This window comes from Podarcis cretensis (assembly GCF_951804945.1).
Source record: "Podarcis cretensis genome assembly, chromosome: 9".
Lineage (NCBI taxonomy): Eukaryota > Metazoa > Chordata > Lepidosauria > Squamata > Lacertidae > Podarcis > Podarcis cretensis.
The window spans coordinates 42611558-42627771 of record NC_137178.1 but is presented as its reverse complement, the minus strand read 5'-3'; the positions used below and the strand labels follow the sequence as shown (position 1 = coordinate 42627771).

The 16214-nt window shown below is 41.5% G+C and overlaps 1 long non-coding RNA gene across 2 annotated transcripts; it reads right to left on the bottom strand.

Moving 5' to 3' along the window:
* Positions 1-305: 305 nt before the first annotated feature.
* Positions 306-15434, bottom strand: LOC307223529. 2 transcript variants are annotated; one of them, XR_013842127.1, is made up of 4 exons: positions 15287-15434; positions 8951-9129; positions 7168-7378; positions 306-3466 (listed from the first exon to the last, which is right to left on the bottom strand). It is a non-coding gene; the product is annotated as an uncharacterized lncRNA (long non-coding RNA). The 2 variants fall into 2 exon arrangements; XR_013842128.1 differs by lacking the exon at positions 15287-15434 and adding an exon at positions 11332-11456.
* Between the last annotated feature and the right edge of the window lie 780 nt (positions 15435-16214).

Here is a 16214-nt window from a genome sequence, read left to right as displayed (position 1 = left end):
TTAAATAAAAATTCTGGATGTAAAACTTCCAATCGTTCTCATTATACTGTTCGTACTGACGTTATTTTTTCACACAGTTTTATATTCTTTTATATCTTTTCCATCTAGTCAATAAAATATTTGTTACCTGTTTTCACTTACAAATATCATTCAAGTTCTGCTAATATGGTAGGATTAGTACAATATAGTCTTAAGTAATCCTTAAATATTTTCCATTCTCCATGTATTTTCTGATTTGAGAGTTTGGTTCTGGGTCACCCCCAAAGCCTTTGGGGGGTTGTGTAGCCTCCGTGTTGCCCCCTAAATCACCGTCTGGCAGCTGCTTTTGCCACGGAGACTCCACGAGGCATACCCGAATTGGAAGGCGGCAAAACCGGAAGTCAAATATGCAGACTAGTGATTAAATATATTTCAAGTTACTGTCCTGAGACGTAAATAGAATGCTTATAGATGTGTTAACAGGGACGGGGAACCCATAACCCTAAGCTGCTGCAGTCCCATCAGCCCCATCCAGCATGGCCAGTCATCAGGGAAGATGGGAATTATGGCTTAGCAAGGTCTGGACAGCCACAGGTTTCCTCATCCCTGCCTTATTATTTTTGAAGGAGAATATCATTGAGATCAGTCTGAAATGGGTATTGGAATGGATTTTTTTAGATTTCATGTCTTCCAGATGCCCAACTGGTTACCTTCAATCAAATATTAGTAACATTGTTTTGTTTTGTGTTTTAAAAAAACCTCAGTGTGCAAGAAAATGTTTTGTAATAAGAAGCAGCTACCTGAAGTAAAAATGAAAATGTTTTGGCACATAAGTCACATTTCTGAGTTAAAGGGTTTTGGATTGCATAATACCAGAAGCAACTTTTTCCTTTTATTTATAAAACTGTGCCACTGACTCAAAATCTGAAAGATGAATACGGAGTAAACCCTCTAAAGGAAAGAATGTGTGATTTATTTCTATGGGGATAAGCAGCCCAAGGTTTTGTTCCTGTGTTAATGCAGAGATAGCTTTTGCTGAATAAACATCTTCCCTAGTATGTGCAATATCTATGGAAAGCCATTGTTCAAACAAAAATTAATGCAGTTGCAGAATTTTAATAGTTTTAGATTGCAAATCCCTTTTGATATCTTTATATTAGGTGCCACATGACGTTGCTATCTGGGAATGAAAGAAAGCAAATTAAACTACACTGTAAGGCAGGAAAACATGAAAGAGGAAAAGATTATGGGAAGGGGTTTGTCAGTCTGATTCAACTGCTACCAGTAATAATGATAATATTTACTATTTCTATAGTGCTTCAAAGTGCAGTACATTAATGAGCTCACAGCACAGTCTCGTGTACATTTGCCTGAGAAAGTGCCATTAAATTCATTGGGGCTGACTTTGGGGTAAGCATGCATAGGATCATGCTGCTCATAATGCTTCCAGAATTCCTGTAAGGTTGGCAAGAACTTTGGTCCCATTGTGCAGATTGGGAAGAGATCAATGGCACCAAAGGAAAGCGGTTTGCCCAAGACCACCGAGTGAGCTTATAGCTATTGCAAAGTTTAAAACAGAGACTTGTTGCCAGGCAGCTGTTGAGGCCACAATGTTGAGGCAAGTCCCACTGCTGAAGGTGGCTGGGTCCAGCGGCTGTCACTTCCCCCACAATGGCCTGGAGCACTGATCTTCAACAGGTAGTTTGAGAGCCATTACTGGGTTAAAGGCATGATCCAAGGTGGGTGTCATTTCCACCATGCAAACATATGGTAAAAAAGAAATGGGTGCCCAAATGCTGGTTTGGATAACAGTGGGTCTCAGGTCTGAAAGGGCTGAAGACTATGGTCCTAGAGGCATCCTAATTTAGAGGCATTGAAATGGTAACAGCCAGTTTACAGGTAGTGCTATCTAAGCCAGGGCATGCCCAAGAATGTTCAAGGGAGCACACCAGAAATCACTTTTCCAAGAGCACCCGTGCATCTGGAGCCAGCCCCGCCTTGAAGCTCCTAGCAAACCCCCCTATAACCCCCCCTACTTTGTGCCAGCAACCACATCACAAAGCCTTTTAGAAGAAAGCCACTGCACTTTAGACCAGTGAGGGGAGAAAAACCCTTCATGTTCTGGAACTTAATAGGCAGGGTTATTGTATTGTGATCGATATCAGGAATTTAGATGGGGTAGAGGAGATGTGGCAATTGGGGAGGGAGAGCTTTGACAGATGAGCTGAAGATTGGGACTATTTAACGAGTCTCCTTTAGCCCACCTCCGTGATTTATTGAAAGAGCTAATCTGAATGCAGAACAGGCGCTGGCTTTTATGAGATGTGTTGACCTTCAGAGTTAGGTGATCAGGCTAACACGGAAAATGTACCAGAGCAGCTATATGCAACGGATACACTGTGGTACTAAAATATCAAGCTCCTAAGAAGTGCACAGATAGCTTTGATGGAGAAAAAACATGGGTTTTGTCCAGTTTTTTAGACATTTGCCTTTGCGTTCCTCAGCCATCAATTGTGTCCTCTTTCCTTTTGCTTCTTCTCTTCATGGTTATTCAGTACCATGGAAATGTTGCTCACCTAGATAAATTTCAGGGCATCAGCAGTTTGGCAATCTGGCTGGTGACAGATTAGATTCCCGAGAGCTTTGTGGTTTTCAGCTTCCTGATAACCTGAGGGAGGTTTCTGTGGGAGCTCTTCCAGGGGCTTATGCAGTTGGCAGCATATCTTTGGTTTGCCGTATAATTTTTCATGCCCGTGCTTTGAGCCTTGCAGCACTTCCTGCTTAATGCCAATTCCTTTCCTCTGATGTGGGTAGACAATTTCACAGCTTCTGTCAAGCTGGTTCCTAGCTCAGGGCAACTCACCCCATGCTTTGTAAACAAAAGGCTCATTATATCAGTGTATCCTGAAACTCAGCTTGACACTCCCACAACACTCTTGGGGTGAAGCCCTGGCTCCGCTGGAGCTGATAAGAGCTTTAACCACAATTTCAAAGGAATCCATATTTCATCCATAATATTTGATGCCGTTATTACATGCTGCAGGTGTGCTGAGAAGGGACCACACCATCGAGATCTGTAGTGCCCCAAGCTAGTCGCTGGGCTGGATCCCCAACAGCTGGCACATTCTGTTCCTAATTCCCAGGGAAGATGATTGCAAACAGATGTTACCCCTATGGCACTCTTACCTAGATGACAACAATCTCCAACTGGATTTTCCTGTGGGATTGTGTTCAATATATTCAATGCTACAAGGACTCATTTGAGTCAAATGAGGATATTGGCAAAGCAGCTTTGTGCTGCATTGTTTTTTTAAAAAAAGTTATCCCAAAGGCAATGATACTGCTGTTAAGGAGAATCATGTAAGATCAAAGTGAGTCTTTGGTAACATAAGGACTCTTCTTCATTTCTCCATTGTCAATGGAACGCAGAAGAACAAATGTTTTTCATCCTAAGGACTGCATTTTCTCATGGACAATCTTCCAGAGGCTGCAGAGGGATAGAGAGGCACAAAATCTTAGTGAATGGGGAAGGGTAGCAGAGGCAAAAACAAGTAGGTCAGTGGTTCTTATCGTTGTATAAGGTAAAGGTAAAGGGACCCCTGACCATTAGGTCCAGTCGTGGCCGACTCTGGGGTTGCGGCGCTCATCTCGCTTTATTGGCTGAAGGAGCCGGCGTACAGCTTCCGGGTCATGTGGCCAGCATGACTAAGCCGCTTCTGGCTAACCAGAGCAGCGCACGGAAACACCATTTACCTTCCCGCCGGAGCGGTACCTATTTATCTACTTGCACTTTGGCGTGCTTTCTAACTGCTAGGTTGGCAGGAGCAGGGACCGAGCAATGGGAGCTCACCCCGTCGCGGGGATTCGAACCGCCAACCTTCTGATTGGCAAGTCCTAGGCTCTGTAGATTAACCCACAGTGCCACCCATGTCCCCTCTATCATTGTATAGTAGGCTACATTTCAGCCACACAGAAGTCTATTTTCTATTGCAGGAACATATTGGGCTCGCCCCCTACCTAGTGTGCCTGATTGGGTCAGATGCATTTATTAAACTCCTGTGAATTGACAATTTGTACAGAGCAGCGATGTCACGCTGGCCACGTGACCCGGAAGTGTCTCCGGACAGCGCTGGCCCCTGGCCTCTTAAGTGAGATGGGCGCACAACCCCAGAGTCTGTCAAGACTGGCCCGTACGGGCAGGGGTACCTTTACCTTTACCTTTTTACAGTTATCCCTCAAATATGGCATTACATCTACCAGTATATATTTCTGTTCTACAAATATACTTAGACTGAGGCTCCCACCTTGCACTGCAAATTAATTGCATTAATTCAGATTTATCCCTACATATATGCTAAGAGCAAAATATTTACATAGCTTCCTGCTTTAAGACTGAAGAGGAGATTTAAGTTTACATAATAACGTTCTGTTTATAAGGTTGAATCTTGATTATTTTTGTGTTGGCAAAGGTGCTAAGGTCTGCTTTACCATTTGATGAATAATTTCAGTCCTCCCCCAAAGAATAAGGTCCATGGTCTATGATAGGCAAGACTGCTGGGAAGGGGCAAAAACCATTCACCACCAATAATGTGAAGTCATTAGAGCCCAGGAGCAAGTTTAATCCCATGTCAGGGACCTTGTTCAGAATACTCCTTTACATTTCCCCAGATATTTGAATACGAACAGAAAGGACTATATTTTGGAGTGGGCCCACACTTCTGCCTATGACACTTGATAGGCTTGTTAACCCTGGATGGAAGTGGAATTCACAGAATGCCGCAATGGGCAGACAGAACCTCAAGAGAAGAAGAACACTTTGCTGGGGTCCACATAGCAGACAGAACCCTTTTGCTGGTTTCAAAATGGGAACTTTTTCCAATTTCAAGTACGCCTTAAAATGAAACCTTAACTTTCAGTCTTCTTGATAAAATCATAAGGCAGGCATGTTATTTGCATGCCACATTCAATATTCTGTGGCATGTTCCTTCCCCCCCCAAAAAAAAAATTTGCTAACTTTAACACCGTGTGTAATGACAAAAACTGTTTCAAACTATTAATTTAGCTTACCTGATATTTTTCTTTTCCTAAGCAAATTTGGACTAGGTAAATTCACCTGCAAAAATGTTTTCCCAAATGTACATTGGTTCCAGAGGGAGGGCAAAAGGAGTTTGAATTCGGGGGGTGGCATAACTTTAAGAAGTGAGATCTCTGCTGAAGGCTGAAAAGCACCCCAGGGTCTGACAGCTGTTAGTTAGCTGTTACAACCCTTCTGCTCTTACCTTCCTTTTGCAAGCGTATTTTCCATTCCTGGATTAAGCTGTAACTACTTCACATGCCTTTTATTTACACAACACTGCCCCATTTCTACATAATATGGTGGGAGCCACTAAATGCCCTGAACAATGCTCCCAAGAGTCCCTTAACCCACTGGCAGGTCTTACTGTGCCATTTGGTGGTCATTATTCCTTAAAAAGAAAATACAAACAACCTTTTAAAAAGAATGATTTTGCAAACAATGGTAATTAGAAGTTTCTTGTGATTTCACTTATCACACATAGCTTGAAACTGTAGCATATTATTGCTTAACGATAGGGAATTCTGGTTTTAGTCCTAGCTATCTTGGTATCTCAGGAAACTACATGATATCATAATATTAAACAGTGAAATCTGAAGAACAATAAAGTCATTTAGATGGATCCCCACTCTGAATAGTAATGGATGATTTTTTGCTTTCTTGGGTACTTTACCTCTCTGGAAAGCAGGGTGAAATCAATTATTTCAGCACTATAAAGACAAGGGTTGTGTCCCAGACCACAATCACAAAGCAGGCACATTTTAATACCCAGAACGACCATCTGGATCATGTTGACTTTCTCTCTCTCTTTTTTACCATGGCAAAAGGGGTAAATGAAACCCAATTCCTGACTGCTGATGTCATGGGGATTCCTTCAGTCAGGCAACAGCTGGAATCCCCAATCCCAGAGCATTTATAATTTTTAGAAAATGTTACAGATGTTTTGTGTAAAGAATCACTCTAATATACATTAACATTACCATGCTTTCTGGGTAAGAAAGAAAAAGAGCAATTAAGAGGCCAACTGGCTGATCCACAACCCAGTTAAGCTGAAGCTCTTAGCTTTAAATTAATTCAGATCAATTGGCTTTAGCAGTATTAAACTGGCCCACATCCAAATACTTCTGCTTGATTGTGTTGGGGATTGGATTGAGTGTGTAATGCAATTGAATGCAATGACTACCGACTATCAAAGAAAAGTGAAATAGGAAATGTCTCAAGGTAGGCTCTACCTCTGGTTATAGACTCATAAATGTCAGGTTGCCAGGTGTCCCCCTAAAAATTATTTTCAGATTTTTATATCATGCTGTTACATGAGAATAAAAGTTATTGAGCTTAACAAACACACAGTCTAGGGATAGCTAGAGGCTGTCCCCTATTATTGCCCATTGACTGAAATCCAAGATTATCTGTGTCACCTAGCACTAGGCAAGGGGACGACTGAATGGGTGGAGGAACAGCTTATGGAAACAGAAGGGAGGACGTGATAACCAATTGCAAAGCTGAGCTTATATGTGTGTACTGCAGTCTGAAACTTCCAAGCATTTACGTTTTAGATGCTGGGTTTTGGAGATATTAAAAGCAAACTAGATTCCTTTGCCAGATGGATTTTCTAAGCACCAACAGCCTTAACAGAAAATCCTCTGGATTTGAGATGCGTTCAGAAAGAGTTAAACACTGTGATGAAACAACAAAGAGATGCAGAACCTTTTCATGACAACTCATTCAATATCACATTTGCTTCAGAGGTTTTTGAACCATCTGTTGTAAACAGCTCATTATACAGAGCTGTGATGAATATATTTAGGATAGAAGAGAAAACACTGATGGTCAATCTCTTTAAAGTGCAAAAATCTCATTCCTGGAAGTGAAAGAACAATGTTTCTTGGGATCATGGAAGATGATTTTGACTTGCTTATACCTACTATACCAAGAGAGTTGAAAATAACTTTTGTCATTCAAAGCCTTTAGTTTAGGAGGTATGTAAATGTGGCCATTAATTGCTGGGCTAAACTTGTTCAGTCATAAATTGAACAATAGAACTACAAATAGAAATAGCACACAGTTTTCTTATTTCTATGTTCCAAAGTGAAGATCATAGTTTCACAACTTACAACATCACACTGAGCCAGTTTAAAGATTGGTTCAGAGTAAAATCTGGCTCACAGGTATTTGTAAAAACCAACATCTGGAACTGGAGCTGCTGATATGAGTGCTTGATTCTTCAAAGACTTGCAGTGAATTTTGGTTGCATATGAATTAGCTTGCAGTTCAGTGGCCAAACCTCACTCTTCTGGGCTGCTACAACAGATTTTGTACCTGGGGCTGGGGGTAGAATGAAAAAAAGCAGTATAACCACATTATCTCAGGGGAATGCTTCGTTTCCATTCAGTGCTTCATTTCCACTCCCCCTGGTCATGATGCAGATTTGGTAGGGGGAAAATTCAATTCAGTTCACATTTAAAGGCGAACCTGCTTAATTCACAGTAACAAAAACAGTAGTCAAACTGAAACATTTCTCCAGATAGTTCTCCAGGATAGTGGTACAAAACTGCATATAGTGGGGCAAAGCGTGCATAAAAATGTGGAATTATGGGGAACCGCTTTGCAAAAATGTGGCACATTGAGCAAAATTTCATACAAAAATATGCATGTTCAGAACAGTTCACACCAAAAATGCAGATTAATTTTCATGTGGACTTAAAAAAAAAAAGAAGCAAACTGATACGGAAATGTGGGAACTAGAAAAATGAGAAACTGAGACTGAAGATTTACCTGTCACTAGTTGGCCCAGGTTACAAAGTGACTTCTATAGGAAGGGAACTGGAGGTTATTTCCCCTGCCCCTCCAATGAGAAGTGCTTTCTCCAAGATGGTAAGCAAGGTTGGAGAAATGAGAAAAGACACTTGTCCATAGTGTAATTCTTTTAAACATTTGAGATGATCATTCTAGATTTTATTAGAAACTAAACAGAAGCAGACATAAAGCCATAAAAAAGAACCCAGCACATACAGTGTTATCAAGGGGACTTGCTGCCCTACACATTGCACCTTGCCTTTTTATGACAGAATTTGTCTTAAGACATAGATACATGCAACATCTGTGGGGATGCTGAAACATCAGAGCAGATGTAGGTAATTTTGAGGATGTTGAATGATTTTCCCCAATCCATTTCTGTTCCTTAAAAACAAAACTGGAAAGGTGCCTTTAACACACATTGAAAAGGCCAGTAATTATTTTAGACCTTCATAACAATGTTCAACCCCTGGAAGAATTTGGTCTTTTAAGCTTTGTGGAAAATGTTTTCACACTTAGCACAGTTTTTCCTCTCTTAACTCCGCCCCTGCACCCCAAAACTCCAGAGCAGTCTGGGAATCATTAAGGAGCTAATGCTTTCATCAAACCCATAAGCAATGGGGAGATTCTACAGTAAATCAACTTAATTCACAGGAGGTTTCAACAAAGCTCATTTTCACTCATCCAGGGCACAGGGAATAAATCTTGAGTACCTTTGAAAGGGACCTATGTTTAAGCACAAGGCTTCTGTCTCAGGACTGGATTTAAAACAACAGGAGAGGCCTTGCCAGATCCCCTAAATTCCAGTGACATTTTGGAACTTGACAATATTTCAGCATGCAAGACTTACTCCATGTTAGCTGAACTGTGGGTCAGCAACAACTCTATGAACAGCAAATATAGGCTAGAGAAAGTTCTAAGAGGTTGTGGAAGAGAAAGAGAGAAGCAGTGTAGCATAGTGGTTAGAAAGTTTAATACCTGGTGTCATTGCGTGAGCTTGGGCTAGCCACTGTCTCTTAGCCAACCTTTATACAAGGGCAGCCCATCCCTCTTTGCCGCTTGAGACGAAACAGGAAAGTGCTTCCACAAAGCCTTACTTACCAGGGTCATATGACAGTGGCTTCTGGTGATATGTTACAGAACTCTTGCTGCTATGCTACCCCAGTGCTGTCCAGCAGGATTCTGCTGCCTGAGGTAGCTGCTTCAGGCCCTGCCTATCTCACATGGTTGTTGCCAGGATATATAATAGGCAGGTGAGTCATGTATGCCATCTTGAGCTCCTTGGAGAAAAGGAAGGATAGAAATCTAGTAAATTAATACAGAAGGAGAATAAGAATACTGGATGAGTCAGCTTCTACATTAGAAAAACTGGGAGTTCTTGAGCTTCAATTAATTTTGAATGTATCGGGAAACTTTCTTTGACTCTGAGCTTATTTAAACATCTTAATTTCTTAATTTCTTAATTATCCTTAATTATCCTTAGAATTATTTAATGACTTTAAAGGCAATTAACATTATAGTTTGACTTTAATTGTAGATCATTTGGTAATTTGTTCTGTAACCTCCACTTATATTTACAAGATACCCTGCACACTTTCTGACTATGTGAAGTGAACCTATTGCTATGTACACCACATCTGTAACAACTTATGAAGTGTTTCTTCCCCTTGCATTTATTTGGCTGGTAGAATGCCAGTCTCTTTAAGCTTTTGTACATGGTCTTACTTATGTTTCTTCTTCTTAAATATTAATCTTGCTTCATTAGTTTAAACTTTAAAAATTAAAGAGATGTTTTTAATAGTGGGGTGAAGTTCTAAATTTTTTGAATTCCTCACTGCAGGTTTGTGGCATTCAGTGGCACTGTAAAGTCCGCAATGTGAATTTGGCTGAAACTTCAGTAGTAATTAGGAATGAGAGAGAAATTGGCATGGTCTGCTTTTCAGAGCAGACTGACCCAGTTTGATGTCCCTGAACATACTTGCAGACTGAAACAACTATCCATCAGATTGCACATTTCCTGGATTTTGCACTGGCATTTCAGCCCCCCAAAGTGTGCACAAAATTAACACATTTAGTGTTTTAAAATGCATACAGAATGCATGTTTTAGGGGAAGGGTGCATGCATACAGTGGATGAGTGGGGGAGAGCAGTACACCTAGATCCCACATACTAAGCCCAGCAAGCAAAGTGGAGAGCTTAAAATCATTTTTCACACCAAGTAACCCAAGTGAACCCAGGACAAAGAAGTTTTTAAGCTCTTTGCATTGCTTAGGGGCAAGACCATCTCAGCGCACTAGCATTAGAAGGTAGGGATGTTCATGCAAGATCTCATGGGAACTCAGATGGCCCTGAGAGATCTCATGAGAGAACCATCATGCTGGGTGTGTCTTGTCCCTAAGCAAGGCAGAAAGCTTAAATGCTTTTTGTGCTCCCACCTGCCCAGCTCATGGTAGAGAGCTTAGAAGCTCTTTATACATTGGGTAACTCCAAGCAGATCGCGAGCAAAAAGAGGATTTAATCTCTTTGCGTTGCTTGGATTTAACTTTCACATTTTCAACCAGTCTCCCTTCAACAATGTTGGCATCTGTCTGTCTTGACAGGCAACAGAAGAGTGTGCCACTGAGGGTAAAGTCAAGCCATTGGAGCTTTACGGTGCTTGCTGGGGCTGTAGAGACAAATACAGGAGAGACATGTTTTATTGCAGCTGGGGCAGACAAAGCCGTCCAGTTTTGCTGCTGTAGATGTACCATAGAGTTTCTTCTTTCTGCGCTCCTCCCAACAGTAATTCTCCTCTGGTCATTGCTGTGGATACATGACCCGGCACTGTGGTCATTTGCAAGGAATTCCCACACGACAGAGTTATTGTTGAAATCACACAGGTTAAATGCATGTAAGATGTAATTGTACTGTATGAAATTGTTGTTAATTGGGGCTGGGATTCCATCTGGAAGTGCCCAGAGGTTAACAAAAGATGGAAAACAAACGAATCAATCAACATGATAAGATCATGGGAGAGTCATATACAAAGCAAATATTAACTAAAGGAATATAGCCTTTTTGCTAGGTTCTTGCCAGTCAGTAATGAAAAACACTTGTCTACCTGTGTAGGCAAGACCAAAGAAGGCACAATGAATAATGTGGATTGCCTATTTTTAAGGGTTATTTATTTCTACTCAGAACAGAGTATTGAAGGATGATTTATAGCATGTGCTCATTTTGACCCAACAGCAGTTGTTGCTTCAGTTTAAACTCTTCTGCAACCATGCTACAACATTCTTACCCAATCGCTAATTCAAACTAGTCCATGGTGCACTGTCTCTTTTAAAGCAATGACTCTTGCATTGCACAAATGCCAGGAAATTCTGTGTATGGCAGGTCAGAATCTCTGTTTTTGTTTTGTTGTAAAACACACACACAAACACACACACACCACCTTTGCACTTAACCAAAATTAACATCTCTGAATTAACTAGATAAGTTACCTTACACAAAAGGATTTTTGTTGACACACAAGGGCACATAGTACTTGCTCTCTCATCCCCTTCCAGCTGTAAGTCTGTCCTCAATTGGCAAAGGCTGTAGCAGCTGCCTTGCTTCATCTAACACTCTGTGGACATTTCATATTCTTTTAAAGCAAGGTCATTTCTTTCTCATCCTCTTTGGCTACAGCAGTCTGTCTCCCCCCCCCCCCCATCTAAGAATCTCACCAGTTCCTTTAGGCAAAACAATTTGAACTTAACAAACTCTTAGCTTCTCTAAGAATAGCAGTTTTCAGCTACTAAGGAGTAACTGGTTTACGCAAAAAAATAAGGATTTTAAAAATAAAGAAATGGACATTCTTAGATTGTCAGACTGTGCTGTCTAACAAGCATGATGAGGCGAGAAAAAAATCTTGGAATTTAGTTTAAGTAGCAGATTGAGCCTTGCATACTCCTAATGTTATTGATGTGAGAGACTGTGATAGCTGTAACTCAGACTTAATTGCCATTCAGCTGCTTATGAATAAAAGATCAACAAACTTTTTTTCTTCTCTCTCCAATTTAGCATCCCAAATTACTGCATTATGGTTGTGTCCGATGCTAGTCCTACTCAGAGTAGACTCACTGAAATTAATACACATAAGTTAGTTTCACCCATTAATTTCAACAGGTGTACTCAGAGTAGGTCTGGCACTGGCTTTAACCCTATGTCTATAAAGGGGGGGGGGGAATAATCACAAATGTGTATTATTTTTCATTTTTTTTCGCTTCGAAATATGCATTTAAATAAGATGATGGTAAAATACAGGGCATTTTTGATAGTTGCTCCGAGTTTATGTTATCTGGGAGCTACATCTTTCTCCTGCAGGCCCACCACAGCCCTAGCTTGAACCAATGATAGGCAATAGTGGGACATACCTTATTTCTGTTTAGCAAGTTGCCAGAAGAAAATAAGGGATAGAAATACTTACTGGGAACACATGCACAGGTGTACAGTATTCTTAGAGGTGGAATTATGGATCATTGTCCAATAATGGCAAGCTTGGTTTAGTCATGGAAAACCATTCAGGTGGGTCAGAAGTTCTCTTGGATCATTTTTTTTCATTTGAATTAATTGTCTCTTAGTGCTTATTGCTTTATTTGCCTGAAAGTTGAAGGTGCTCATCTCCTGTACACCTGTAGTGTACTGCCTCTGCTTCCTGAGTCAGATCTGCCTCACTCAGAGGTGTGGGATTAGACTATAAAAAGGTCTTAAAGAGGTTTCACATTAGGGCTTCCACAACCATTCTCTAGTACCCTACTGTCTGTGATACACAACTCTGGTTCCTTTCAAGGGCTTCTTTTTCATGGGGATCTCACAGGAATTCACTTCCAGCACCTCTCAGGTGGAAGCTATTGCCATTCTAAGAGAGCGAGGGAGGCGTTCATGGTGAGTTCTGGCACCTCTTTTTCTAGCAAAATAGCACTGCTTTTAACCAAATAGAAAACCAACCAGTTCTTCATAGCCTCACCTCTCCCTCCTCATCTGCTCAAACAGAAGTCTGACTCCTGGCCTGTCTTTGACTGTGCCATCTGCCTCTAGCTCCTTACATCCCAGCAGCCTGCCTCTGAGCTTTGCCAAGCCGTGGCAATGATTCACTGACAGCAAGCATAAACCTTCATTTTAAGTTGTAATGAAGAAAAGGAATCCACACATTGCTCCAGTGCTTACAAGCATTTCACTACGGGGACCCTGTGATGGGAGGTTGTCTGGGCCATAATAGCCAGTGACAGAATATTACCTTCCCTAAACACCCTTTTGCCACATTATCCCCCAATCAACAAACATCCCTTTAACTCAGCAGACGATAATGGCACTCTAAGAGACATTCTGGCCTACCATTTGGGAACTATCATGTTGTTCCTCAATGCCAGTTTCACACATACTGTGAATCCTCTCTTGCAAAATCCAGAATGCCTTTAAAATGAGGACAGACCTAGAGGGAAATTTCTGTACTAAACTAGGAAACGGAAGGCTGTGTGGAAGAAATGAGCAGCAGATGGATGGTCTGTTATACATTTCTCATTTGGGGCACTGCATGCAATGGAGTTAATAAGAGAGTTTAATAAAGATAATAGGATGGGTATGCTATTATCTCCTGGAAGAACTTATGTCCTTTTAATTTCCCAGAGTCTCTTCTACCTCTCTTGCGACATGATTGTTTGCTGACACCACAAAGCAACAATCCTATTATCTCAACATCATTGCAATCACTGGCAAATTACCTGCTGCTGTAAAATAACTTTTTGAAAAGTTAATTCCATATATTCAATCCAGCAGTAACCCATACCAGTTCTTTCCGTACAACCCTGCAGAAGTAAAGCTTTTCTGTTCTCTACCCCTACAAGTAAAACCTCTGCTTCATATCCCAGCATCTCCCTTACGTTATCTCAATAAACAGCTTCTAACATTTGGTCAGGGATAGGCTGACAAGGAGATCTATTGGTAGATTTCTGGATGACTTGCAATAGATCACCAAGCACTTATCTGATCCCCACTTGTTTAGCAACAGCAACAGCCACAAAGCATCTTGCCCTGCACTTTAGGCTGCTGGGGTGGGGGGAAACAAGGAATAGATTTTGGGGTGACAGGATTGGGAGCTTACTTCTGACACTGAAATCACATTTCACATACTTGTCGAAATCACATACTTGTTTTCTCCCACCACACTCCCACCAATCTGACCACCATTTTGTATCTAGCTCCAGTTGATAGAGCTCATTACTGGCTTAAAACATTGCTAGGTCATTCTTTTTCTGAATTTGGATTGAAACTAGTTAGTGGTGGTTGGACATAAAAACAGCACACATCCCCCCCAATTTTATAAGAAACAGCAGGACACATACAGGATAGATTTGGCTTGTAGCTTACATCATGTGTACATATCCTCCCAAACCAGTGGCTGGAGCACGCTAGAGTTAAGTGGATATTACAAGCCTGAAGTCTGCCCATCCCTGAAAGAAATCATGAATGGTCTTCAGATGTTGTAGTCAACAACTCCCATAATCCCTGACTCATGGTGACATCATGATGGCTCATGGTGATGGAAATTGGATGGCCACAGGTTCCCCACCCGGAATAGGGTAAGCTGAAGCTGGGAGACAGTGACTTTGTCAAGAGAAGAGACTAAAGTCCTGCTCAGACAACAATTATGTGTAAAATGGAGAGGTAGGATTGGACCCACTGGTCTCCCCTCTTGACTTTTGCACAGTCATCAGGTCTGATGAGCTGTGTTTCCACCAAAAAAGTTTATATTAGCATAGGATCTGTTCACAAAATCCAATCAATATGCAGTCTTGTACTCTTTGCATTGATTCTGTAAGAACATAAGAAGAACTTGCTGGATCAAGCCAATGACCCATCTATATGATTGTTTTCTGAATGGGGCTCTGGCGCATTCATTACTGAGGTGAAATTTGAATGGAAGAAGTCCTGGTTGGTGCTCTTAACCACTACATTAACTTCCTATAATTAAATAACAAGATAATCTCTGAGTATTCTCGCAGACAGCTTTCATAATTTGTACAGGCTAACAGATATAGATGTCAAATGATGTTTATCTCTTCCCCTATGGTCATGTGAATTGGCCCCTCCTGAATCCAGGGATAACTATGTAGCTGAGGATTGCACTGGCAGAGGCAGGCCGCAAAAAGCCAGCCATACAAGAGGGCAGAGCTGCATTTCCTCATGAGTAGGAGTGATCCTTCTGGCCTAGTTCTGGCTCTTGATGAGAGTCTACAAAGCACCAGACACACTGCAATCAGAGCACTAACATTAGCTCAGACAGGATGCATGAGTCAAGGATACTGAAGGAAATGGGGAAGATCTGCCACTTCCCAGTTGCTGACTACTATTTGCGAAAAGAAACAAGAACAGTTTCATTTGGATTTAGCAACTGAACCCTCCCCTGTGACTTACTGAAAAAGAAGAAGGGCTTAGCTGCAGAAGGGAAGACTTGTGAGATTCCGGTTGTAGCAGAAGCCTCTCCAGAACCATCCTTTTCAAATGACAGGGCCTTTTCCTGCTGCCTTTGATTTTCTGTGTCCACACTGTCAAGAAAAGAGTGTGTGCTAACCACCAAGGCTGCAGTAACAATTATGCTGTCTTCTTTCCTTTATAGCGGGCTCTTGGACTGGATTAACACCCTAGGTCAACACATAAAACAAAAAATAGAACCATTATAACAGGTCCCATTTATCTGGGTTGGCGTAGTGGCTGCATGGAGAAATAAAAAAACAAAGAGAGCTCAGCTGGTTGACCTGGGTCAGCCCCAAAAATAGATGCTTCTCTTCCAGAGCACACTTTAGCTTAAGTAAGAACACTTAACAGGGCATTTGGTGTGAAAGGATGGAGTCTGCAAGCCAATGAGCAACACAGGACATAGGCATTTTTATAACTCAGGTCCCTAAGCAATATAAAAATGTCATGTGATTTTGGGCTCCTTATACTAATAAAAGTATAATTGGGGAGGGGGAAGCAATTCCCTGGCTCCAGCCAGCGCTGGCCCAAGGCATTTTGTTGCCTGAAGTACAATCCAAATATCTCTCTCTCTTCCTGACTAGGGCAAACATTTCAAAAAGGCTTGCTTGCTCATTCAGGCACCAATTTCTGCCTTATCTATTACCCTCTCATGGTGCTGCCTGAAGGAAGTCACCTCATTCTACTGTACAGTCCAGGCAAAGAGGAAGACTTTGATGTAAGGTGCTGAGGTGGGTCTCAAAACAAAGCCTCCAGTAGCCAGTCTCCAGTATCAACTAGAGGCCTGTGGGAAACCCTAGAAACAGGATCTGAGCACAAGAGCACTTCACCCATTTGTGATTCCCAACAACTGGTATTCGGAGGCATA